This window comes from Cydia splendana, chromosome Z (genome assembly GCF_910591565.1).
Source record: "Cydia splendana chromosome Z, ilCydSple1.2, whole genome shotgun sequence".
Classification (NCBI taxonomy): domain Eukaryota; kingdom Metazoa; phylum Arthropoda; class Insecta; order Lepidoptera; family Tortricidae; genus Cydia; species Cydia splendana.
Genome location: NC_085987.1, coordinates 36862544 through 36888296, shown reverse-complemented (window position 1 = coordinate 36888296; position 25753 = coordinate 36862544). Strand labels below are relative to the sequence as shown.

General features: G+C 36.2%; 1 protein-coding gene and 1 long non-coding RNA gene across 2 annotated transcripts in view; one reads left to right on the top strand and one right to left on the bottom strand.

Moving 5' to 3' along the window:
- The window catches only part of LOC134803926 (uncharacterized), a 102998-nt gene that overhangs the window by 56895 nt on the left and 20350 nt on the right, over positions 1–25753 (top strand). The window lies entirely within an intron of this gene.
- Positions 1452–8049, bottom strand: LOC134803990 (uncharacterized). Its single transcript, XR_010146060.1, has 3 exons — positions 7646–8049; positions 2056–2115; positions 1452–1908 (listed from the first exon to the last, which is right to left on the bottom strand). It is a non-coding gene; the product is annotated as an uncharacterized LOC134803990 (long non-coding RNA).

The window sequence follows — 25753 nt, the reverse complement described above, 5'->3', positions numbered from 1 at the left end:
TAATGGTGCCCTTTCATTTAATCCCAAATACAGGTTTGTGAAACAAAATGAATACACTTGTTTTTTTTTTTTCAATCTTGAAGCAAAATAGTTATTTGTTTTACAAGGGGGCAAAGTTGTTGTTTAACCGCTCGTGCAAATATTGATACCCGAGTAAGCGAAATATTCCAAAATTGAACCACGAGCGTAGCGAGTGGTTCGAGAAGTGGAATCTTGAGCGTTGCGAGGGTTTCAAGGCACGAGGGTTAAACAAATTTTGCCACCGAGTGAGACACAATTTTTTTCACTTCACCAATTCGGAAAGTGGCTTTTTCTTCCCTGGTAACAGGGATCAAAGTGGAACTTTTCTTCCCTGCTAGGAGGGATCAAAGTGGCACTTTTCTGTTCTTTGGCACGATTTTATTTCTCGTTTGGATACAATTATTTTTAGCTTAAATAATATTTTGGAACATAATAAATTCCTCATAGGTGATGTGAAAAGCAGTATGTGTCACACGGTTTCAAAATTATTTCGTCTTGGGCGTTAACACTTGAATCCTTCATTACGCTACTTCATTATTCTACTTTAGAATTTTATCTTTTATTTTAACTTTCTTATCAGGTTTTGAAGTGCAAAGTAAGCCTTTCCGAGCTGGTGTGGTGAAAAGAACATTTTGATATGACAACTTTTGGACATTGTTAAGGCGGGAATCCGCCAGTGTGCGGCACAAGCATTTTTGTACTGAATATACTAGTGCCGCACACTGATAATTACAGCAGTACTGATAATTACGCTACTCGATGCTAGATATCGACTGCGAAAATAATAGCCGTTTTGGTACCAAAACTGATGTATGGAGTGAGCACTTTATGTATTTTTTCTCTACCTATGCTTCTGGTTAAGTCTTTAGTGAATATAGTTACATGGCGGTCTAGCATGAGATGCGTTCTCGCGCGCGATTCCATACATCTAGCGCGACTTCAAGTATGGACATGGTTCTACTGACTAATTGTTCTACATATAGAGACATGTCTTTTTGTTAGCTATTGGAGCATGGCAGACACTTTTGACCCGTAGTCTGATCCGCTATTTTTGATGCTGACTGCACCTGCTCAAAGATGAGAGAGATCTTCAAGCAACACGGAAGGGAGTCGGCATTCACACTATTTCCCCTCTGCCGAGGTACAAGATCAACTGTGCATGCACACAACTAGCGCGGTGCGTGTACATTAAAGAGATCGAGGTGTGCAAGATTCGTACCATTTGAAGTGTGTCATTTTCTATGTATTTGTGTCATCATTACAGATTGGATTTTGTATGTAGTGAGTGAGAAGTGCGACTGTGTGCACCTTTTCCCCCCGCAAAAAATGGCAGAACGATTTGTACGGTAAGATATCGCTTGGGCTCCTCCCTTCCGACGTGTCGGAAGCCGGTATTGCTCGAAGAGAGGGACTAATAAAACTAGAAACGGAACATTAACTCACGCAATTTAATTAAACACAAGTGACAATTTAGTCAGGACACACACATGTTACAGGCTACCACCTTGAGACATTCAGCGCAGAGGATGCACGGACTCCACACTATAATCGCCACGAAGAACAGCAAAAGATCTGACACTTGCCTCCATATATTCAGCAGTTGCAAACAGTACGGATAGCACATTGGACACATATAATACACCCACAAACAAGGTTTTGCTCTTAAGGACATTAAGTAGAAATCGCAGGCATATTGCCCTTGTTGCCCTTGCGCGAGTTTTTTATTACGATTGTATCTCTCTCTAATTCTTCTAGTGAGTCTTCTATAACCACGTCTGGTTGTTGCTAATGTTTTCTTTGCTGTATCCTCCAAACGTTTCTGCCCCTTTGTTTCTTTTTCTGTATCTTTATCGTCCTTTTTTTCCTTTCCTCGTTGCCTCGTTCGTGCTAGAAAAATCTCTGTCTAATTATAAAACTACGTAATTAGCTACTGCTAATTGCTACCTACTCATAAATAAACAAGACGTTGGTAGACGTAGGTAGGTACTCTAAATAAGTCTTTGTTTTACATGTGCAACGGATTAAAAAGCTTACCCTTTCTTTCTTTGTCTTTACCGTCCTTTTTTTCCTTTTCCTTCTTGTACTTTCTTTTTCCTAAAAACAATAATTGTTATAGTTGTGTTACTTTTATAATAATTAAATGGACGCCTTGTGTAGGAAAGTTTTATAAATTAGGTCCCATTAGGTGGAAATTATGAACCTTAGCTTTTACACTGTTAATGTAGTTAGGGACCAGCTAGTATACTTATCTCTTTCTCTCTTATCTCTCTGCAATTAACTTTTCACCGGGATTACCTTATGCAATTTTCTTGTATTATGTAAGTACCTAGGTACTTGTAATAAGAACGATTAAAGATTTTATTCCTTATTAACCCTTTTCCAGGCCGAATTAATTTTGATGATGCTTATTGGAGGATTTCCTTTAAAATCCGAATATACAGGGTCATTTTTGGACCGTAAGCCATATTGTGCGAGGTGATTAGGTAGGCCATACTGAACAACTTTTTCTATGGGAACAACTCCGAAATCACAAATTTTATACTAGCTTCTGCCCGCGACTTCGTCTGCGTGGAATGATGATGTACTTAATTTATTTAAAACTATCATGTGTCATTCTCCGGGCCTCGAACTATGTCAATCCCAGCAACCATTTTTGGTCAATATTGCAGGTCGCAAATAGGTGCCTTTATCGGAATATTGACCAAAAATGTTTGCTGGGATACCAACTTCATCTTAATCGGGTCAGCTGTTTAAGTGTAAAGAGGCCTTTAGGGGCATATATGTCCAAGTGTCAAAACGTGCAGTCACAGTGCCCTACTGCCGATAAGTCCGTATGTACTAGTCCTATTGCCAGAAAGTCTAGTGTTGTTATGTCCTTCTGTCAGTCATACTTTTATAATGCCATACTGCCAAGAAGGCCAAATGTCATAATGCCTAGTGTGAAAAAGTTCGAATGTTATACATATTCCCCGTAGTGATAGAATGCCCAGGTGACAAAATTTAATGTCCAGTCGGCCTAGCCAAGGTTACAACACAGTACACTAAGAACAGTAGTGAATCTAAGGCCGCTCGGCAAGTTATTTGCCTACTCTTGCGTTGGCGCTTAGGGTTGTCACTTTTATTTTTAGTTAAATATTATTTGCATATTATGAGTAGCACTACGTTTCTATTTATTATAATATAATGAAATGTTCTATCAATTCATAGATGAAGTATAAATAAAACGCTTTTTAAATATTAACATTAGGAAATGGCAGTTATTAAAAAAATTATAAATTCGATACAGAAAAAAATCCTCCGGTTTCTGCATGTTCGGAACGCTTTATTGTTAGCGGTTAAAGTAAAGTAAATTCTCATCCTTACGTATAAATTTAGTAAAAAGGTTTTAGGGAAGCATGGGCAAGTAGGTATTATGAAGAATGACAAGTCCGGGTTTGAGGAGTCGTTATTGAGACACTATATTTTTTTTCTACTGTACGACTGTAATTTTTGAATTAAGATTTCTTATACCAAACTGCAAATGGGTATTTTTAATGTACGGGCTCCCAACTCAACTATAATATTCATTTCGATACAGTTTAGTCAACTATAATGAAAATGACCAATTACAGCTCGCCGCGGTCAAGAGGGCGAAACAAAACCATAGCTCAAATTAATTATTAATTTTAGGTTGTATAGTAGAAACAATTGGGTAATAAATCAGAAACGCGCATGTGACACCCTTAATATAGCAACATCCATAGACTACGAAAACCACTTAGTGTTGCTTGTTAGTCTCCATAGGCTACGGTGGCCAAAATCGGGAAAACAACTGTCTAAAAATTGAATTTAGCGCGGAGCAAGTACCAGGGCCTCATGAGTTACGAGGTGTCATTGACCAACCAACGCGGCGGCCGGGGCGCGTACCAGTATTATGAAGGTATCGTGGCTGCTCCCGTATCTTAGCTGTATAGTATACTTTTGGTTTGGTTTGTTTGTATGATTCTACTAGTTTAAAGTATTATTTTTGTAGATTCGTAGAAAAAGTATTGTATACAATAGTGATATAATCAAGCTTTTCAATCTAGTACCTTACTTATACTATTGCCTCTGTTCATAGTCATGATCAAAAAAATTAAGGCGTACCGTCAGAGCAGACAAATGCGAGCGGGCGGGTAGCGTATTCGAATGCGCGCGATCACAGTCGCGGTACGGCCCACACTGCCGCCACCGTATTCCCCCGTATATTATGCTAATGTGTGCGTGGCAGCGCGTGCGTACACGGCGCCCGGCGCGCACGCACACATTCAAGCCGGCAGCGGCACATTTCTATGAAGATTCACTACTGTTCTTATACTGTGGTTACAATCACTATCGCTTCGACAACGAAAAGCATTATGTGTCTCTATCACTCTTCCATATTAGCGTGCCAGTGACAGTTGCGTTTCGATCGCTACGGAGCGTAAGCGATTGGCTTCTTGGCTACGCGGCCAGATGACAAAATGATCGCTTTCTTCCTATCAAATTAGTTCTATTAATGTTGCCTTAACCCTAAAGCTTTTGATACTATGAGAATTCCTGAAATGCGGGAAATATAACATCCGGATATTTTGACGGATACCTACCTAATTCTCCGAGAAACTTTTAGCAGATTATCGATTCGCCGACAACGATTAGCTGAACATCGTTTCGCAGAGTCATTTATTTCTAAATTTAACTTTTGGTCGACTTACGTTAAGTAGACTCTTGGTTCACATACCGTTCAGTTCGCTTCTGTGTAAATTAGCAGATCTATTATTGGACGATTTCCATTTGGCAGAGTAATCGTTTCGTTTAAGCAATGAAGTCGTTATTATCGAAACAAATACTTTTTTGCAAAAATGAAGAAAACCCACATCCAAAGGGATAAAATAAAGTATTATTCTTTTTTAAGTAAATGCTGATTTATATATTATATAAATTATTAATTCATGTTTTTTTTATGTATATTCTTCCTCTTGTTATAGCTGGTTTGTTAGTGCTTGACACCTTGCATTTTGAGACTATGCGCTGAAACTTTGCACAGTTGATTCTTAGCTGGTCTTGAGCAGATATAGACCGGGAGCCGTCGAGAGCCACCTCTCATTTAGTGGGGGGGAGGAGGGGAAGTTCGACGCTGCCGCGCTTCACTTGGAGCAATATTTCTCTAAAACTATACCTATTAGGGCATGTGATATATCATTATCCGATAAATTAAGAATGAGGAATCTGTTTTTAGAACAAAAACAATGCACTTTCTAACAAAAAAATAATAATAAAGTAGAAAAGACTAAAAAACGTATTTTTGATTTTTTTATAATTACCAATTTCTTTTTAAAGTGTTGCAGGAATCTGAAAACAAAAAATATAGTCGTAAAGCTACACTTATTACGTGTAAAAAAATATATAGTTTATTATAAAAATCTGTTGATAAATGGGAAATAAAAAATAATATTAAGCGTGGGTCAGAGTGATCTCATATGAATGTGGGAAGGTTACTTATAATTTGTTCTATTATCTTTATTTTTTTTAGTTTTTCGTAAATAACTCGTAAACGGTAGCCCATAGAAAAAAAATTTCTTTTACGTAAATAATCTATTTCAAATTTGTCATAAAATAAGTGCTACTTGTTTTCGCTAGGATCAATATTAAAAAAAGATATTAAAGGAAGAAAATAAATACTAAGGTCCCCTTTTTTAGTCATTCGTAAGTAACTCGCAAAGGATGGCCAATAGCAAAAAATATTTTTATACATGAATAATAAGCATAAAATTTCCTACCAAAAAGGTTATTCAAACTTTTTCACTTGGATCAATATTTAAAAAGGGGACCTTAGAATTTATTTTCTCTCTTTAATATCGTTTTTAATATTGATCCTAGCGAAAAAGTTTAAATGACCTTTTTTGTAGGAAATTTTATGTAAATTATTCATGTAATAAAACATTTTTTGCTATTGGCCATCGTTTACGAGTTATGTACGAATGACTAAAAAAGGGGACCTTAGAATTTATTTTCTCCCTTCAATATTTTTTTTAATATTGATCCTAGCGATAAACAGTAGCACTTATAATATAAGAAATCTAAAACAGATTATTTACGTAAAATATATTTTTTTGCTGTGGGCTACCGTTTACGAGTTATTTACGAAAAACTAAAAAAAATAAACGATTGTAGAACAAATTATAAGTAACCTTCCCACCTTCATATGAGATCACTCTGACCCACGCTTAATATTATTTTTTATCTCCCATTTATCAACAGATTTTTATAATAAACTATATATTTTTTTACACGTAATAAGTGTAGCTTTACGACTATATTTTTTTTGCAGATACCTGCAACACTTTAAAAAAAATTGGTAAAGATAATAAAAAAACAAAAATACGTTTTTTAGTCTTTTCTACTTTATTCTTTTTTTTTGTTAGAAAGTGCATTGTTTTTGTTCTAAAAACAGATTCCTCATCCTTAATTTATTGGATAATGATATATCACATGCCATAATAGGTATAGTTTTAGAGAAATGTTGCTCCAAGTGAAGCGCGGCAGCGTCGAACTTCCCCCCCTCCCCCCCACTAAATGAGAGGTGGCTCTCGATGTCTCCCGGTCTGTATCTGCTCAAGACCAGCTAAGAACCAACTGTGCCAAGTTTCAGCGCATAGTCTCAAAGTGCAAGGTCCCCATACAACGGTGTGCACTAACAAACCAGCAATTAGTTAACAACCTAAGAATTACATATGTACTTACATCCTGCTGCCGTTGTTAGTTTGTGTCACAAAAAAGCTAGTACCGGTATAGAATAGCGTGACTGCTTCTAGTTTGGGTTGTAATAAATTTTTAACCTAAATATGAACAAAAGTATAGGTAGGTAGGTATATTGTATCTATGCAACATAGATTTTAATTTTAGGATAGGTAATACAAAATTACAGTGTGTAAATTAAATACGAGCGAATATTTAAACGGTGGTTAGCATAGGACCTAGAAGTATATTGCTTTGAAATAAAATGAAAATATTAACCATACAAAATAATTTAGCCCGTAACGTAAAGCAACAAAGCAACACACAACTCAACTTACGAGCTTTTTCTATCGATCGAATAAGCAAGAGTGATAGAGAGGCAGAAACCATATTTTCAAATTTCGTGTTTCGCGGTAGGCCCTGTGAGTATGCTAGTGACGCCCTCTACGCAGAGTTTTGCGTAATATTCCCTATAACACACATACCACACACACGAGTTAGGTACGAGTACCTATAACGTTATAAGTTATAAGTACAAAGTAAGCTTTTTAAATTTTTTAAACATTGTTTCTCTATATCGAATGGAATTATTATAACTAGACATTGAGATTTTTATAGCACGAACGAGGCAATGCTTTAGTCAAGACTTTAGTTTATTCTTGTTCATTTATTTCCAAATGTGGCCTTTGTATTGCATCTTATAAGATAGGTATCGATAAACTAAATATCGGTAGGAAGTCACTAGCGTTGCCTCGTTCGTGCTAGAAAAATCTCTGTCTAATTATAACTACGCAGTATACCTACTCATAAATAAACAAGACGTTGGTAGACGTAGGTAGGTACTCTAAATAAGTCTTGTTTTACATGTGCAACGGATTAAAAAGCTTACCTTCATTGGGCAACAACTTTTGTGTATAGTCATCTTCTTCTGGGTTCTTAAATACTGAAGTAATAAAACTCGAAAGGCCTGTACCTTTGACTTTCTCGCGCATTCTTTTTTCCCTCTTTCTTCTTTGTTTCTTCTTTGCCTTACTTCTTTCTTTGCTTTGCTTTTTTTTATGATCACATTTGTGTTCCTTACAAAATTTTATGAAAGAGGCCAAGTAATCCTTTTTTTCAACACATGTGCCTGGTTCACACTCGTACGATTTTAAAGGGCGGTATTTCGTCCCAATCTTTTTTGTTTTAGTGCATACTACACACTTATCGCTGAAAAGTAACTGGCCAAACCACCTCTTGAGAAATGAACAATTAGGATTAACATTTCCTTCTTGAACAGTAAATTGCTCAGTCTCTTCAAACTTAATGCAGGTACAATTCCCCACACTTTTTGTTTGTTCTTCTACCTTATTGATGTATTTATCATAACATTTTTTTAGAAAGACGATTGGTGATAAAATCATCGAACGGCCAAAGGCCAAAGGGTCGGCTCCGACTCGATCAGAAATTCGTTGTCTGGTTCGTTGCAACGCGTTTGCATGGCAGCATGTATCGCATGTTACCGGTGAGTCTAGTTGTGTGTCCAACACACTGCTTATGCCACTGTTAGCTTCTGCTTGTGCTTGTGATTGGTCATATGAAAAACCGTCTGTTTCATATGGACTCTCTGACTGTGGAACGCTCCTACCTAATGAAAAAGATTGTTGCATGGAAGTCGATCCACTATCAATATTAACTTTATTTTTATAGAGAACTTTGCGGTTGCCTGCTAATCTACCAGATAGAGGTGCAGTTAATGGGCGCCCATTGTTTGTATACATGCGGCTTTCGGTGGTTTGCGGTGACCGGTTGCCGATATTAAAGTTGAAAGACATTTGCGACCTAATGCCCTTCGTCATACCAGAACCCTGATATGGAGTCATATCGTATACTTGATACACGGCTTGCGTTTTAGCATATGGTTTCAGAAATTGTATTTCTCGGTTCTTTGATGTTTGCGCTGAGGGAGTTAGTACCGACCGCTCAGTTAACAATGAGCTTGAGAAATTGGTCGATAGTTTGTTGACAGATGAGTCGCATTGAAAAGGAAAACGGAAATGAATTGCGTCCGGATTACTTTTCGCCGATCCGCACGTCCCTTGTCTTGATTTGATTTGTAAATTCATGGTATTCGAATTTGGGTTTAGTCGTATCTTTAATTGTAATGACGGTTTTGAGTCAGCCGATTTTATGATCTGTCTATTACTGACTCCAGTAAAGCCGACTTTATCCTTCTTGTTAGTGTTTTGTTTCATACATGCTTTGTTAAATAAACATGTGTCAGAAAAATAACTCTTCCTAGTGTTTAAGCTGCACTTTGAGTAATCAGTTTTCGGTAATAGAGCAATTGACGTTTTTCCAGAATTTACATGGCTTGCTAAATCTTTTAAAAGGTACTGCATATACTTAGCCATGTTTATGTTTAATGCTTCAAGTTGTCTGTTTATTCGTCTTACTTTCACTTTAGTGGGCACTTTTTTATCCTCTTTAGAACATGGTGGTAAATTTTGTCTTTTACGTGAATATTTCTCTGGTTCCTGATTAATAATACGCTTACTATCTTTATGCACCTCTGAGTGTGCACATTTGTTTTTTTTTTCCAAATTGAATGTTTCGCAAGGTTTCGCTTCAGTGGTTTTTCTTATACATTTAGCAACGCGCGAGTGACTTAAGGTGGGTCGGGTTCGGCGGGGTGCTTCCGACTTAACCCACGCGGCGAAGGCGCGTTCGTCAACCGACTCTCGACCCGCCTTCTTACATGTTTCAATATAATCATCACAAATGCAATGTTCACAAAGTTTCAAGTGTCCCAGTCTGAAACTCTCCACAATATTACCAAGTTCTATCAAAGCGCAGGCTTCCTCAAGAAACTTTTTTGTTTGATTTTGATGTTTAAAGTACCTTCCAGCCATTAAATCACCGGACATTATTGCTACTGGAAATGAAATATATCGTTAATTTCGTATTCTTTTTTACTAGCCTTTGTAATCAAAATAAAAGTGATACATACCTAGGTACATACTTTGTTTTTCATATATGACATTTGCTTTACCTACCTATCTATCTGAAATCTACAAAATTGCTAGGTACTTAATTGAAATGGGTGCAATAAATAGCTTTTTTTAATAAAATTCGAAGACCGCTTGGAATTATTACCTTCCACGCGGTCTTCGAATTTTATTTGTATTTTCCGAAGTGAGATTCAATTGGAATAACAGGTATTTCATTTATCTCAAATGACTTCAAACTTACTACTTAATATAAGGGAACCACGCTAAAAGGATCAAAATAAGATATCACTTTACTGTTTTTTTTAATACTTACTTTATATGTAAACTATATACTGGACATCCCAAGAAAAAAATTAAAACTACATGCCAATAGCATGAAACTTGGCATGAACATAATTATAGACGAAGAGCTAGCTACGGAAATAGGTTTGCAATTTATAGAGCAACGAAAAACGAAAACGCGCAGGCGAGGACTCATTTAAGCGGCCGGTTTCACTCACACACACTCGGTTACACTCGTTTCTCGTTGCTCGCCAACTCTAATCGGTCGTCACTCATCGTTCTTGGTGGGACCAGTGCCTTACTTACATCGACAAATTTCATTTTAACAAAGGTAATTCTTACCGGAACAACACAAAACAATTTGCGCCCTCTAACCCGTACAATCCACAAAACGGTTAATTTATTTGTCATCAATACCTACTGTGAGAGCATTTTAAAAAATGGCTTGTTACACACGTAATACTGAAAATTGTAATTACATATTACAGAAAATGCACTCTTTATAAATTTTCAGCTTACAACGTGTTTAAACCATCAGAAAGTCAAAGGAAAGATTTTGATGATGGCTTGATGAGTAATGACATTAATTTGAAATAAACTGATTTATGTCGAGTCAAATAAAAAAAAATACTGACAGCCAGCTGCTCAACTTCCGAGGAGTTTTATAAACTGTCACTATTTTTATAAAAGAGGTATAATTATTCACTACGACGTACGACATACACCTTAGAGGATATAACCAACGGAGACGCCATGTCTAAAATTTTCGGTACCAAATAGTCTGCCGTTTTTTGCGAGGGAGGGGCACATCAAATGTATAGGTACGTCATGTCAGATAAACGTCAGTCCATATACAGGGTGATTCAGGAGACGTGAGCAGGACTAATACTGCGCATTTCGTAAATTATAAGCAACACTTTCGTATCAGTATTATTGAGGTTAACGTTAATTTTCTAGTCGTGTTGAAAAAAAAGTTATTAATTTATTTACGACATGCATGGTCACCCTAAAATTAGAATACTAAACTACCGATATTCTGTGTCAAATTGAATGTCATCACTGTCATCGCGGTCTGGTTACTTTTGAAAACTCGTATCTCACCAAGTTTTACAGTTTATTTTCTTCGTAATCAAAAAGTTAAAGAGGTTTTATGCTTATTAATTAGGTCTTGTAGGGTGACTATGATTGTAGAGGATTAAATTCGCCCTCACCAAAAAGTTAAAAAATAGGAAAAAGTGTGGTTGTTTCACCTAAATACGACGGTGATCGATCAATTATCAGTTACTGAGTGTGCAGGATTAGTCCTGCTCACGTCTCCTGAATCACCCTGTATATGGTTGACATGTGGTTGACCATTGGCCGCCTATTTTCGACAGAGGGGAACGCCTGTTAATGGCGGCTCCGTTGTTAATTACTCCGAGACATACACACATTCTAAAAATGCTAACCAATATTCTATAATAGAGTCCGTCTAAAAAGAGCTTGTTACACCTTTCTTATTAACCGACTTAAAAAAAAGGAGGTTCTCAGTTTGACCCGTATGTATGTATGTATATTTGTTCGCGATTATCTCTCGTTTGGCTGAACCGATTTTGATGCGGCTTTCAGAAAAGTGTTTGTTACATTCTGGAGAAGGTTTTAGTATATATATATCTGAGCTGATGCTGAACCCTGGCTGTACCTAGTGGAACTCAGGTTTGGTGCAACATACGCACACGCTGTTTTGGTCATCCGACGTGTCTTGATGAGCACTTGGGAACGCAGTACCAAAGATAGAGCTGATGCTGAACCCTGGATGTACCTAATGGAACTCAGGTTTGGTGCAACATACGCACACGCTGTTTTGGTCATCCGACGCGTATTGATGAGCACTTGGGAGAGCAGTACCAAAGATAGAGCTGATGCTGAACCCTGGATGTACCTAGTGGAACTCAGGTTTGGTGCAACATACGCACACGCTGTTTTGATCATCCGACGCGTATTGATGAGCACTTGGGAGAGCAGTACCAAAGATAGAGCTGATGCTGAACCCTGGCTGTACCTAGTGGAACTCAGGTTTGGTCCAACATACGCACACGCTGTTTTGGTCATCCGACATGCCTTGATGAGCACTTAGGAGAGCAGTACCCAAGATAGAGCTGATGCTGAACCCTGGATGTACCTAATGGAACTCAGGTTTGGTGCAACATACGCACACGCTGTTTTGGCCATCCGACGCGTATTGATGAGCACTTGAGAGAGCAGTACCCAAGATAGTACTGATGCTGAACCTTGGCTCTACCTAGTGGAACTCAGGTTTGGTGCAACATAGACACACTCTGTTTTTGTCATCCGACACGCCTTGATGAGCACTTGGGAGAGCAGTACCCAAGATAGAGCTGATGCTGAACTCTGGCTGTATCTAGTGAAACTCAGGTATGGTAGCTTTACCATACCTGAGTTTCACTAGATACAGCCATCGGTTAACCAAAACAATAGGTGCTTATGCTTATAAGCACCTACTGTTTTGGTTAACCGACGGGTTCCTGGATGGTTTGAAAACACTATTGGACCCTGTAGGTAGCGCTGCTGTCGGTATATCACCAAATTTGATTTGCTTCAAAAAGTTGATTGATGCGGTTTAGTTTTCTCAGTAAGCCGGCCTATTCGATCTATGCAAAAGCACACTTCTCATCCTGGTCTTTTCGGATAAGGCTCTGTTATCGTGGGGATGGTTAAGTAACTACTTTGGGTCAATATCACACAAAGCTATACCTTGTAGGGATTTCCCTCGACTCAAGGCAACATAACATTGGCCTTTTACAAAGATTTTAGGGCCTAGGTCGATTACCGCGGAACTGAGTGTACACCCTTGCAACTTGTGTACTGTCACAGCCCAACTCAGTATGACTGGCAACATCCGCCTCTCGATGTCACCGTAAACACGACTGCCTTGATAAGTCGCTGTCACTGGAGCTATGGAAACTTATCCATCATCATCTTTAAGATGGACTTCTATGGATGGATCATCAAATAATATTAAAATGGTATCTGGCAGTTCACCTGGCTCAAGTTGGTCTCTTCTTAGTGCCGGCCATTTAAATCCTTTAAGAACTCCCATTGCCCAGTTTACTAAGCCGTCAATTATTGATATGTTTCTCCGAAGCATAATACGAGACCCCACAGCCAATTTAATAGTCTGCACAAGTCCACCGCATTTGTTTGGGTCAGCCGGAACAGCGCTCGCGGGGTGTGTCCTCCCGTATGTAGCCGACTCCCTGGACTCATCTACTGCGCTGATTGTGTACAAGTGACTGCGAGTAGCTATAACTAATTCCAGTCATCATGCTGTTATATGTGTCAACCTGTTTTATCGTAGGATAAATCCTAACTGCGACACCGTCTGCGAATAACTAGTCCCGTTTTGGGTAATTGTTTGCGTTCAATTAGCAACTCTAACTGGTTCGTTGTGAGTTGACCGACTCGCAAATTATTAAGGATGTCAATAAATTGGCTATCATCCCGTTGCCGCATATTGACGGTCAGCTCACATAGCCGGAATTGGTGCCACAGATGTACTTCGGCCTCACACCATGCTGGTCGTTCAAAGCACCAGTGGCCGTGTACAGGTGGAAGTTGCATTAGGTCACCAAATACCAACACATTGATGCCACCAAACAACTGCCGGGCGTTTTGGAATTCTTGCAGTCGCAGGTATATTTGACGCAAGTTTTCGTATGACACCATGCTTATCTCGTCATTATGAGCCATCGAATGGTGCGCCACTTTCGTCGCTCTTGTTCGAGCCTATATCCTGTGACAGCCTTATAAGTAGAGGACCTACCTTTTTCTATAAGTAGTGAAAATACCGAGTGCAAGGTTTTCCCACCCACAAGGCGAGCACTAACACCCAAAAAAAAGGATGAGTATAGTTTTCCTGGTTCTTACTGACTGACAAATTGGTTTGACCAACTATAATTACCTAACTACCTATTTACCTATTTACTAATCGTTTAGCACCGATACGTCATATGTTTCGTCGGGGTTGTCTTCGAGGTTGACCATTGCTAACACAAGTACTAGCCCTACACCTAGAATAAATGAAGTAAGTACCTGATCACTAAAAAGTATGAAATAAAAATAATTAAAAAAAAAAATTAAAAAAAAATAAACAACAAAATTAGTTTCATTTATTTATTTTTTTAAAAAAAGGGAACCGCCTTCAATAAAACAACGCACTGAAAAGCACTAAATAATTTGTATATACCCAACCCCTATCCTTATCCAATCCGTTCGCTGTCTCAATTCCGACCCCGTAAAGCAAATTTCTGCCACGAAGTAATAAATATACCTAAATACCTAATAACAAGAAAATTAATAATCATCTGGGTATTTACTTAGTTTTTGAAGTCAGTGCCAAACCAACAAAAACAAACAGAATGCTGCTAAACAAATAATACGAGTAGTTGGTAGGGCATGAACTAAATTAATGAGTAAACTATGTCTATTATAACTTTTATAAGCAAGTAAGTGCAGCGTACTTCGTTGTTCTAGAATTGTGGTTTGGCACCTACATCAAAAACTAAGTAAATACCCAGATGATTATTAATTTTCTTGTTATTAGGTATTTAGCTATATTTATTACTTCGTGGCAGAAATTTGCTTTACGAGGTCGGAATTGAGACGGCGAACGGATTGGATGGATAAGGATAGGGGTTGGGTATATACAAATTATTTTGTGCTTTTCAGTGCGTTGTTTTTTTGAAGGCGGCTCCCTTTTTTTAAAAAAAGAAATTAAATGAAACTATTTTTGTTGTTTACTTTTTATTTTATTTTTTTATATATTTTTTTTAGGAGATATATAGGAACACCGCAACCCCATTCTTCATTCTTTGTTTTTGTCACTAACAGCTCCATTTCAGGTTTTGGCCTGCAGATCGAACTTATCGAACCGAGAGTGTGTTGGCCGCTTGATGATTCGGGTCAGCATCGACAGATATTGGCCGGACAGTCCGTGATATTGGGGCGAAAACTGACGACTCTCAACTGCTAGAGTCTGTGCGGAAAGAGAAAGGGTCGTGGAATTTATTGGGCCCCATACATTCCACGACTCTTCTCTTTCCGAACAGACTCTAGCTAGTGTCGTGTAATAGTCGCAGAGGTAGCAGCAGGCCATTGCTGGCAGGCAATAACCGTTTCTGTACCTATGCAGACAGACGTTATTGGCCTAGGACGGTAGACCCTCTGATAGGACCAGAGACTGCAGGCGAGGCGAACTGGTAATGGGTGGGATCCTTTAAGGTGGCCACCGACGAGCCTTCCAATAGTCCAAATAGCGTGGCTGCAATCCAAAATCGGTCCGTGAATGTCAAAAACGTACAATGTTTAATATTAGGATGCCGTCCATTTGGATGAATCCATTGTAACGGTATCCATTTGGAAGGCTCGTCAGTGGCCTGCTTTAGGTAAAAATCGGCCAAGAGCATGTCGAGCCATACTCAGTGTAGGGTTTCGTAGTTACCATTCAGTCAAAATAGGCCAAACGGGAGCTATTCCGATCATGTTCGCTATAGTTTTCATTGAAAGTATTTATTAAGCTTTTGTTTCACAATTTATTTTCATATTTTTTTGGACACATGGTTCAAAAGTTAGAGGGGAAGGGACACATTTTTGACATTGGAAATGTCTTTTCGTTCGCTCCAGTATAGGCTCCGATTTCACGAAAAAGTACGATCCCCTTATATCTCGGAGACTTGTGAAGATATGATATTCAAAAAAAGAAATATTCGAGAAAGTCAAAAACGAAAAAAGTTATGGCCGAAATAGTGAAAACAAAATTTTTTTTTTCCGATTTTTTGATTTTGGGGCTCGGTATTTTGGAAACGAAGAATGATATCAAAAATGTGAGAAAAACTCCTCTGAACAATTTAGTCAGCTACAATTTGAGCCTAAAACAAAGACGATCGGGCTACGGGTTTGCCCTGTAGCCTAACCTTTTAGAAAATAGTCAAAAAGTCAGAACGACATTTTTCACATGACATTTATGACTTCATGTTTCGCAGAGTTCGTTATAGGTGTTTGTTGTGAATTATCGGGGTTATAACGGTAGAGTCAGACCGAGAAAAATCTGAAGCGTTTTTGATAGCCCATGCAGTGCATGTGTCATTTTAAACGTCAAACTTCTATGAAATTATGACGTATAAATAACCCTTGCACTGCGTAGGCTATCAAAATCACTGCAGACTTCTTGGTCTAACTCTATCTATCCTGTTTGAAACGGGCGTAGATAACGTGTTCACTATTCGACAATCTATGCATTCTTGTGGTACACTTTACGGAAAAACTATCGCACTGTTAGGAATGAGATTTAACATAGTAGGTAATTTAAATTGTGAAAATGTGTTATCAAACAAAAATATTATATCATCATTTTAAAAACATAAAAAAAAATTAATAAAGGACGAAGGAGAAGGGAAACACTGTCTTACTACTAACGCCATCTGTTAGAAAAAGAATGAATTAACATTCGTGCTAATGTTAATTATTTATTTTTCTAAAAGATGGCGTTAGTAGTAAAAAAACAACGGGTTGCACTCCGGGAGTGCCGACAGAAGTGAAAACTCAACGACTAGTCCAAAATGTCTGCAGCACTATGTATAATTGACCCATCCTCCTTACTATTGAAAAACTTTAGTTCCGAAATTGCTGGCCAGTGAGCTTAAATTTGTAGCGTTAATAGTTTAAAAATCGAATAGAAATTGTAAAGTTACCTAGCAGACCTCGCATCTAAATATATTTTGAGTTTTATTCACCAGTACTAGAGTTCACTTTTATTAGCGATTTCATCAAGATGTAGCTTTATTGAATTATATTGGAGTGATATAACGTTAGAATGTAACTGTGAGATCCTCGTATTTCAGCCCGTACAAGATTAGAACATTGAGCTTTATTGCTTAACCTTTTCGACGCCAAAACAAATGTGAAAGCACTCACTCATACGCCAAGCCGTTTTCTGCAAGACACCGAATGATAGGTCAAGGGATGTTACTTGTAACTATCGATACTAAATATTATTGAAGAACTTAGTGTAAAATGGACCTATACGCATGCTGTGTGCGTATTATATTCCTTTTAAGTAATTTCTTTCAGTTAAACTCAAATATTTGAGTTTGTACAAAAGGGACACATGTTTTTTTTTTAATAATGATAAAGTGCAAAATGTTTTTACATAGCAAAGTCTTTATGGCATTGACATAAAGAGGAATACATTTTCTATAGGTATAAATAAGTTTGACACATCAGGACGGTGAAGTGCATTCCGAAGTCTGAAAAACGGATACCGGATTGTGCTTTCCTTTTCACTCATACGAAGAGGGAAGAGGAGGGCACGATCCGAAGTTCGTTTTTCGGACTTCGGAGTACGGCCTCTTATTTGTGCTTTGTAACGCTTATACGCGTACGAGCCGGGGTTTGAACCCGCGACCTCCGGATTGAAAGTCGCATGCTCTTACCGCTAGGCCACCAGCGCTTTATGCGAAAAAATTAAAGTTACTTAAATACTTATGATTATTTTTAACATTATATGAGGTTAGTAGCAGAGGATATAACATTACTCATGAAATGTTTTTAAAAACAGGACGAAATCAGTACTTACGTTTTCTAAGTTTAAGTCCGATCTTTCTTCGAAAACATATTCATCAGGTACAGGACTTTCTAAAATTCGCGATAACTCTTCAGTATCCATGTCTTAGTAAACCGATATGTAATAAGATGAATAAGATAACGATAACGCCAGCACTACCAATAATTGAAACGTCTCATGCGGACTCATTTATCGGTCAATGGCGTAGGAAATGTGTGAAATAGAATTTTCCATATATTATTTATTGACAAGAGATGGGATGCGACACATTTAATTAACAAGCTAGAATTATATATCGGTAGTTAAATTTTCAATACATTTTTTTTCAGGATGTTAGCACAAAGGTTACTGTAATAAGGAACATTATAATTATCGAACATTTAAATTATTAAGTACAATTTAAAGTGAAAAATATTGTAACGAATGCAAATAAATATTGTAACAAATTTTGCCAAACATAATTACAATATTAGATTTGAATGTCTTGCCACATCACTAAAGACGGATTAATCGGTCAGTGGCGTACGAAATGTGCCATAATTAGACTAACATGAAAGGTCTGAAAAAAACACGAATTTCTATTTAAATACACAACTGAATTGATAATTTTACTTGGGAACAGGAAGAACATTTATTTAAATATGTTATACCTAAAAGAAAATTCTTTTTTATATTATCTGGACCTTTTTAAACGCTATTTTTCTTACGACTCATATATACGTGATTGGCGTTGAACCTGCGGTGCCAATATATACGTCGTTGGCGTGGAAAAGGTTAATCTAAAAGTCCAGTTTTAAATGCCTGCGCCGCCTACATGAAACAGCAGGCTCAGGCCAAAGAGTATAATAAGTATGTATGCTCAGGCATTCATTTTCGCCGTGCGGTAGAAAGAGAGGAGAGACGCCTTACGCGTTACGCCTTACGCTGTCTCGAGTTTATAATTTTTTCCCCACCTCAAAAAGTGCTCAACGCCGCTAAAGAAGTTTTCACTTCAAAAAAAATTGCACATTCTTACACAAATTGACTAAGCCCCACAGTAAGCTCAAGAAGGCTTAATTGTGTTGTGGGTACTCAGACAACGATACCTATGTAGTATTTTCAATTTCAATATTGTCGATGGCGCTTACGCCATCAACAACGATGGATACAAAAGTGGGTTAAAATTTTGGATTCTGACCCACCTCGCCTCGCTCGGTTTGTTGTTGAGTCATCTTGTTGAGCACTTGGGAGCTACCCAAGATAGATCTGTAGCTGAACCCTGGAAGTATTTAGTGGAACTCAGGTTTGTTGCAACATAGGCACACGCTGTTTTGGTCATGTCTCGTCACGTCAAACTGCTGTCAAGAAAAATTTCATATCTTGCAGCAAATGGCTACCACTTCTCGAGTTGACTACGGATTTGTCGTGTTCTAATTTTCTTGTACTTTGAACATTAAAATATCCTGCTTATTAATCAATTATTACGGCGACAATTATTCAAACTTCGATACGCGTGTGTAGAAGGCTAACAAAGAGAGTGTATAAGGGAGAAGTGGAAGTGGGAGTTGGAAGGGGTAGACCTCGGCGGACTTTCTCTGATCAGATCGGGGAAATCCTGAAGAAAGGCCAGGTCAAGAGCACCCTAAACCGACGAGCGTGTTTGAGGAATGTTATGAAAGTGAAGGAAGCGAAAGAGGTATGTCAGGATCGTAGCAAGTGGAAATCCGTGGTCTCTGCCTACCCCTCCGGGAAATAGGCGTGATTATATGTATGTATGTATGCGCCACGGGGACAATTATTCAAACTTCGATACGCGTGTGGAAATTTTGCAATTTGTTTGTTCACAGGCGTTATGTCCAGGATACTTGTGTTAATCTAAGAATAAAATAATTATCATTCAACGCTGTAGTTTTATTTTGTAACCTTTTCCTTATCCCGACTTTCTCGTCCCGACTGTCTCAGCGACAATATTTTTTTGAATTCCGTAGATTCATTTCAATGTGCGCGATAGTCGTGTGAGGCACGAAATCTGTGATTTTTTTTCTTTCGGAGCGATTATTTCCGAAAATATTAACTATATCTAAAATGTTTCTTGGAGCCCTTTATTTGTTTTGAAAGACCTATCCAACGATACCCCATCACTATTGGGACAAAGCAAAAAAATCCAAAAAATACATTTTGTATGAGAGGTAGGTACCCCCAAAGAAAATTATATTACCGTTCTATCGCAATGCATGATTTATGTATCCATGCCAAATTGCAGCTTTCTAGCACTAAAGATCACAAAGCAGAGCCTCGGACAGAGAGACAGAAATGGCGAAACTATAAGGGTTTCTAGGTGAATACGAAACCCTAAAAAAACGAATAAAGTTAAAGTGAAACATGACTTGAGAGCTATGCAAGGGGCATGGTTATTTACATCAAATTGTGTAAAAATATTTTCTTGTATGTGTAAATATCCAGAGAGGAAAATGGTGACTACGTTAATACGTAGTCAACATTTGTGCTCACTTTCCTCTTAACTATAACTACTCAATGCAAAAAAAGTTAGTACTTACAGCAATTAATAATCTAACACCAAGATTTGCCTATTTTATCATTCATTCTTCATTCAACATATTACGCCAACACGGTCAGAAAGTAACGTCACTGTGGCCTGGTGGTGTAGTACTGTGGTGTGGTATAACCAGTATTTTCAATGCAGACTAGTTAGATAACAGAGTTATTATTGTCCTACAGAATTATGTGAAAGACTAATCGATGAGGACCCAGGTATAACTGAATGGTAAAAGGTGGACCACGCCTACCAGCAAAGGGAAGCCAATGACAATAGTCGCAATGGGGTAAGTGGATGCCCCGCCCACTACCCCGGCCACCCACTAGTCTCTAGTCGCTAGCGGTACATTCGTCTGGAATTCTACCTTCATAGAAGACACCTAATTGGTAAGTATTTTATAAATTATTCATTTGCTAACTATATCTACTTAGTTAATTATTAATTAAGAGCAAAATGCGAGTTTTATGCAATTTCGTGTATTTTAACTACTTATCGTTGGTAAGTTATTCATCAAATAAAACTTAAGTATTATTTGATTATTTTACGTATATACCTACCTACCTAAATTTAAAATAGAGGGAAGACCTCGTGACCATGGTTGCTGGAATAGGGCTCAAAACTGGGCTCAAAATATCGGGATGTATTTTTAATTAATTATATATTTTTACACCAATGTGTCGGTTTACATACGTATTATATTTGAATTATGTATTGTATACATTTATTCTCTGCTTACTTCGTTGTCGACTTCCCCCATACTCGTAAAATCCCTTCCCTTTGTCAAACGTGGTGCTTTGATGCAGCATGTCGTTTGTGCCAATATGTTTCAGTGGACGACCCGCGCGAAATCACTTTCCAAATATGTATACTCGTAGTCCTCATTTTTCTCACTGGATATAACATTATTGATAAGTGATAACATTTTCCCACTATGTATTTGATGTATATCAACCACAGCTGCTTGCCCCTATTGTTTGAGATTTTTCGAATTTTTAATTATTGTGTAGTAGAGTTATACCTCAACCAACGGTTTTTTGCATTAGTAAAAGTAAATCAGTAAATGAACACTTTATTGTACGGAAGAGAGGAATAAATGTACACATTTTAGTACAAGGGCGAAAAGTGTAAACAATCTTGACGTGTCTTTTTATTGAAAAACACTTTTTAAAAATAAGTTACAATACGGTAATCACGTGACCGTAACGTTTAGATGGCCACTCATTTAAATGGCATTTAAATCAATAAAGAAAAACTCAATGACATTACATGAAAAAGGTTCTAATCTTGTACGGGTTGAAATACGAGGATCTCACAGTTACATTCTAACTTTATATCACTCAAATATAATTCAATAAAGCTACATCTTGATGAAATCGCTAATAAAAGTGAACTCTAGTACTGGTGAATAAAACTCAAAATATCATGACCAAATATATTTAGATGCGAGGTCTGCAAGGTAACTTCACAATTTCTATTCGAATTTTAAACAATTAACGCTACAAATTTGAATTTCGAATTTTAAACAAACTTACTGACCAGCAATTTCGGAACTAAAGTTATTCAATAGAAAGGAGGATGGGTCAATTATACATAGTGCTGCAGACATTTAAAAACTCAATGACATTACATGAAAAAGGTTCTAATCTTGTACGGGTTGAAATACGAGGATCTCACAGTTACATTCTAACTTTATATCACTCAAATATAATTCAATAAAGCTACATCTTGATGAAATCGCTAATAAAAGTGAGCTCTAGTACTGGTGAATAAAACTCAAAATATCATGACCAAATATATTTAGATGCGAGGTCTGCGAGGTAGCTTCACAATTTCTATTCGAATTTTAAACAATTAACGCTACAAATTTGAATTTCGAATTTTAAACAAACTCACTGACCAGCAATTTCGGAACTAAAGTTTTTCAATAGAAAGGAGGATGGGTCAATTATACATAGTGCTGCAGACATTTGGACTAGTCATTGAGTTTTCACTTCTGTCGGCACTCCCGGAGTGCAACCCGTTGCTTTTTATTTTCCGTTAATTTCAAGGGTGCATTCCTGAGCTTGAATTAATTAACTTTCTCAAAGACACCACCTATTTTATAATTAGCTCCATTTCGGAGATAATTTTTTTTCTGAACAGGCCCTTACTACTGACACGAGTGACACGACACTTGCTTTAGGGCCTGTTTACACATTGATTAGTGTTTAGTGCGAGTTCATACATTTGCCACTAAACTTAAGTACTATCTCGGACGATCGATGTTCAAAGTGGCATTGATATGTGACAGTTTTCAATTTTTATTTGGTTGTGTTAAATGTGGGTAATGCCCGTGTTACAACAACGCAACATTTAATTACTTTTTTTAAATAAAATAATACTTATACATATACATATACAGGATGATTCAGGAGACGTGAGCAGGACTAACACAGCGCATTTCGTAAATTATAAGAACTGTTTCGTACCAGTATTAGTGAAGTTAACGTTAATTTTCTAGTCGTGTTAAAAAAAAAGTTATTAATTTATTTACGACATGCATTGTCACCCTAAAATTAGAATACTAAACTACCGATATTCTGTGTCAAATTGAATGTCATCACTGTCATCACGGTCTGGTTACTTTTGAAAACTCGTATTTCACTCAAGTTTGACAGTTTATTTTCTTCGTAATCAAAATGCTGTTATTACGGTTAAAAAGGTTTTATGTTTATTAATTAGGTCTTGTAGGGTAACCATGATTCTGGAGAATTAAATTTGCTCTCACAAAAATGTTAAAAATAGGAAAAAGTGTGGTTGTTTCACCTAAATATGACGGTGGTCGATCAATTCTCAGTTACCGAGTGTGCAGGATTAGTCCTGCTCACGTCTCATGAATCACCCTGTATATTTTTTCTCACTATGACATTTTGTTTCTAATCGTACTTACCCATACCCCGAAGCTAGCGGAATACAAAACACGGTGTATATTTACATTCAGTTATAGCAAGGTAATAGTCAGTATTTTTTTAAAGCGATTATCAATAAAAAGACATGTCAAGTTTGTTTACCATTTTTCTAATGCTAGTTTTTCGCTCCTAATAATTTTATTGTTATACTTAATAATCAAAATATCGAAAAAAGTCAAATGAATGGGAAGTACATGAAATTATGTAAAAATATTTTCCATAGGTAATGTCTAGAGGGGTAGGTAACTAAACAGGGACTACCTATGGAGAAGCGGTCGTCCCTAGTGATGTGCCGAGAGTAAAATACCATTACCGGTATTTTACCATTTGGGAATATTACCAGTAAATTACCATTCTTCCCGGTAATATTCCCAAAAGCGGGTAATATACTCGTACTTGAACGCTTACGTTATAAATGAATTAATTTAATTTAAAACATGTAGAAATGGCTTAGTTGTCTTTAAATAAATAAAATAAATAAAATAAATAAAATAAATAAAATAAATAAAATAAATAAAATAAATAAAATAAATAAAATAAATAAAATAAATAAAATAAATAAAATAAATAAAATAAATAAAATAAATAAAATAAATAAAATAAATAAAATAAATAAAATAAATAAAATAAATAAAATAAATAAAATAAATAAAATAAATAAAATAAATAAAATAAATAAAATAAATAAAATAAATAAAATAAATAAAATAAATAAAATAAATAAAATAAATAAAATAAATAAAATAAATAAAATAAATAAAATAAATAAAATAAATAAAATAAATAAAATAAATAAAATAAATAAAATAAATAAAATAAATAAAATAAATAAAATAAATAAAATAAATAAAATAAATAAAATAAATAAAATAAATAAAATAAATAAAATAAATAAAATAAATAAAATAAATAAAATAAATAAAATAAATAAAATAAATAAAATAAATAAAATAAATAAAATAAATAAAATAAATAAAATAAATAAAATAAATAAAATAAATAAAATAAATAAAATAAATAAAATAAATAAAATAAATAAAATAAATAAAATAAATAAAATAAATAAAATAAATAAAATAAATAAAATAAATAAAATAAATAAAATAAATAAAATAAATAAAATAAATAAAATAAATAAAATAAATAAAATAAATAAAATAAATAAAATAAATAAAATTTTAATAAATAAAGTTTTACTAAAATTCTAGTATTATTCATTGAGTGGTTTTGAGTGGAATTGGTTTTGACTATGCCCACTTGCCCAGACAAGAGGAATACTTCCGAGTAATATTGGTAAAATACCGAGTAACATTGGGAAAATTACCAGTAGTTTTGGGAATTTACTAGAAAAGTAAACCTATGTTGATTTTTTGCACTTCGTATAATGCATTTGTTGACAAGTAATGATTTAATGTAAAACAACTTATGTTGACATTTACTTAATTTGAATATTACCGTAAATTACTGATTCTGGGTAATATTACCGGTAACATTACTGGGTATTTTACCACCTTGGGTATTTTACCGGTAACGGCACATCACTAGTCGTCCCCTTTCCTCCTAAGTAATACTTATAAATATTATCATACTTATTTAATTTACAAAAATATGCAGTTTATATTTTACCATATGTATATCGGATGACAATGCAATATTATGCTGATGTGAGGATGGAGACAGGACGTGGCCATGGGAATTCTGTGATAAAACAACGCAAAGTAATTGTGTTTGGGGTTTTTAGAATCGTCTCGATGCGTTTTAGTACTATTAGTAGCTTGTATCGAAAATGAAATTTTTCCCTAAAATATTTTGAATATTTTACTAAGAAGGGAAGACTTTTTGTCAAGACTAGAAAACAGATTATTAACCGATCATGTTCGCCATAGTTTTCATTTACTAAGCTTTACTTACACGTTCTATTGTTGTCATATTTTTTAGACCCATGGTTCAAAACACAGAATATATTTTATATTCCGTGGTTCAAAAGTTTAATGGGGGAGACACATTTTTTTTAACTTTACAGAGAGATCATTTCCGAAGATTTGGTATTACCTTTCCCCTCCCTCCCTCCCCAGTCCCCATTTGTACTGTGGCTCCATAAACACCGAATAATACTGAGGTTGACTGAAGTAGCATGACAAATACGAACAATACACCTGTAAAGGTCCCAGTACACAATGGGCCATCGCCGGCCACTCCAAGGGACGCATTTATGCGTTAGAGGGAGCAAGTGAAATTGCTATCTCATTCTACCGCATGGCTGCGTCCCTTGGAGTGGCCGGCGATGGCCCATTGTGTACTGGGGCCTTTAGGGTTTCTAGCTAACTACGGGACTCTAAGAATGATGAGATATGTGACTCATATATGATCCACGCGGCGGCGTCGTATGTAGATTATCAGTCTTCTATATTTTCTTATCCTTGTAATTCCCAATATGACAAGATCAAATTGATAGCTGCAGATATTAGTCAAGAATATTATCATCTAGAACGCGATGAAATTGATAAAAATTTCCGTTAAGTATTTTAATCAGTAGGTAAGTACATTACATTACACTTATATAGATAACAGTTGACGTTTATTAGGTACTATGACTTCAAAATTCCTAAAAACAATGTGC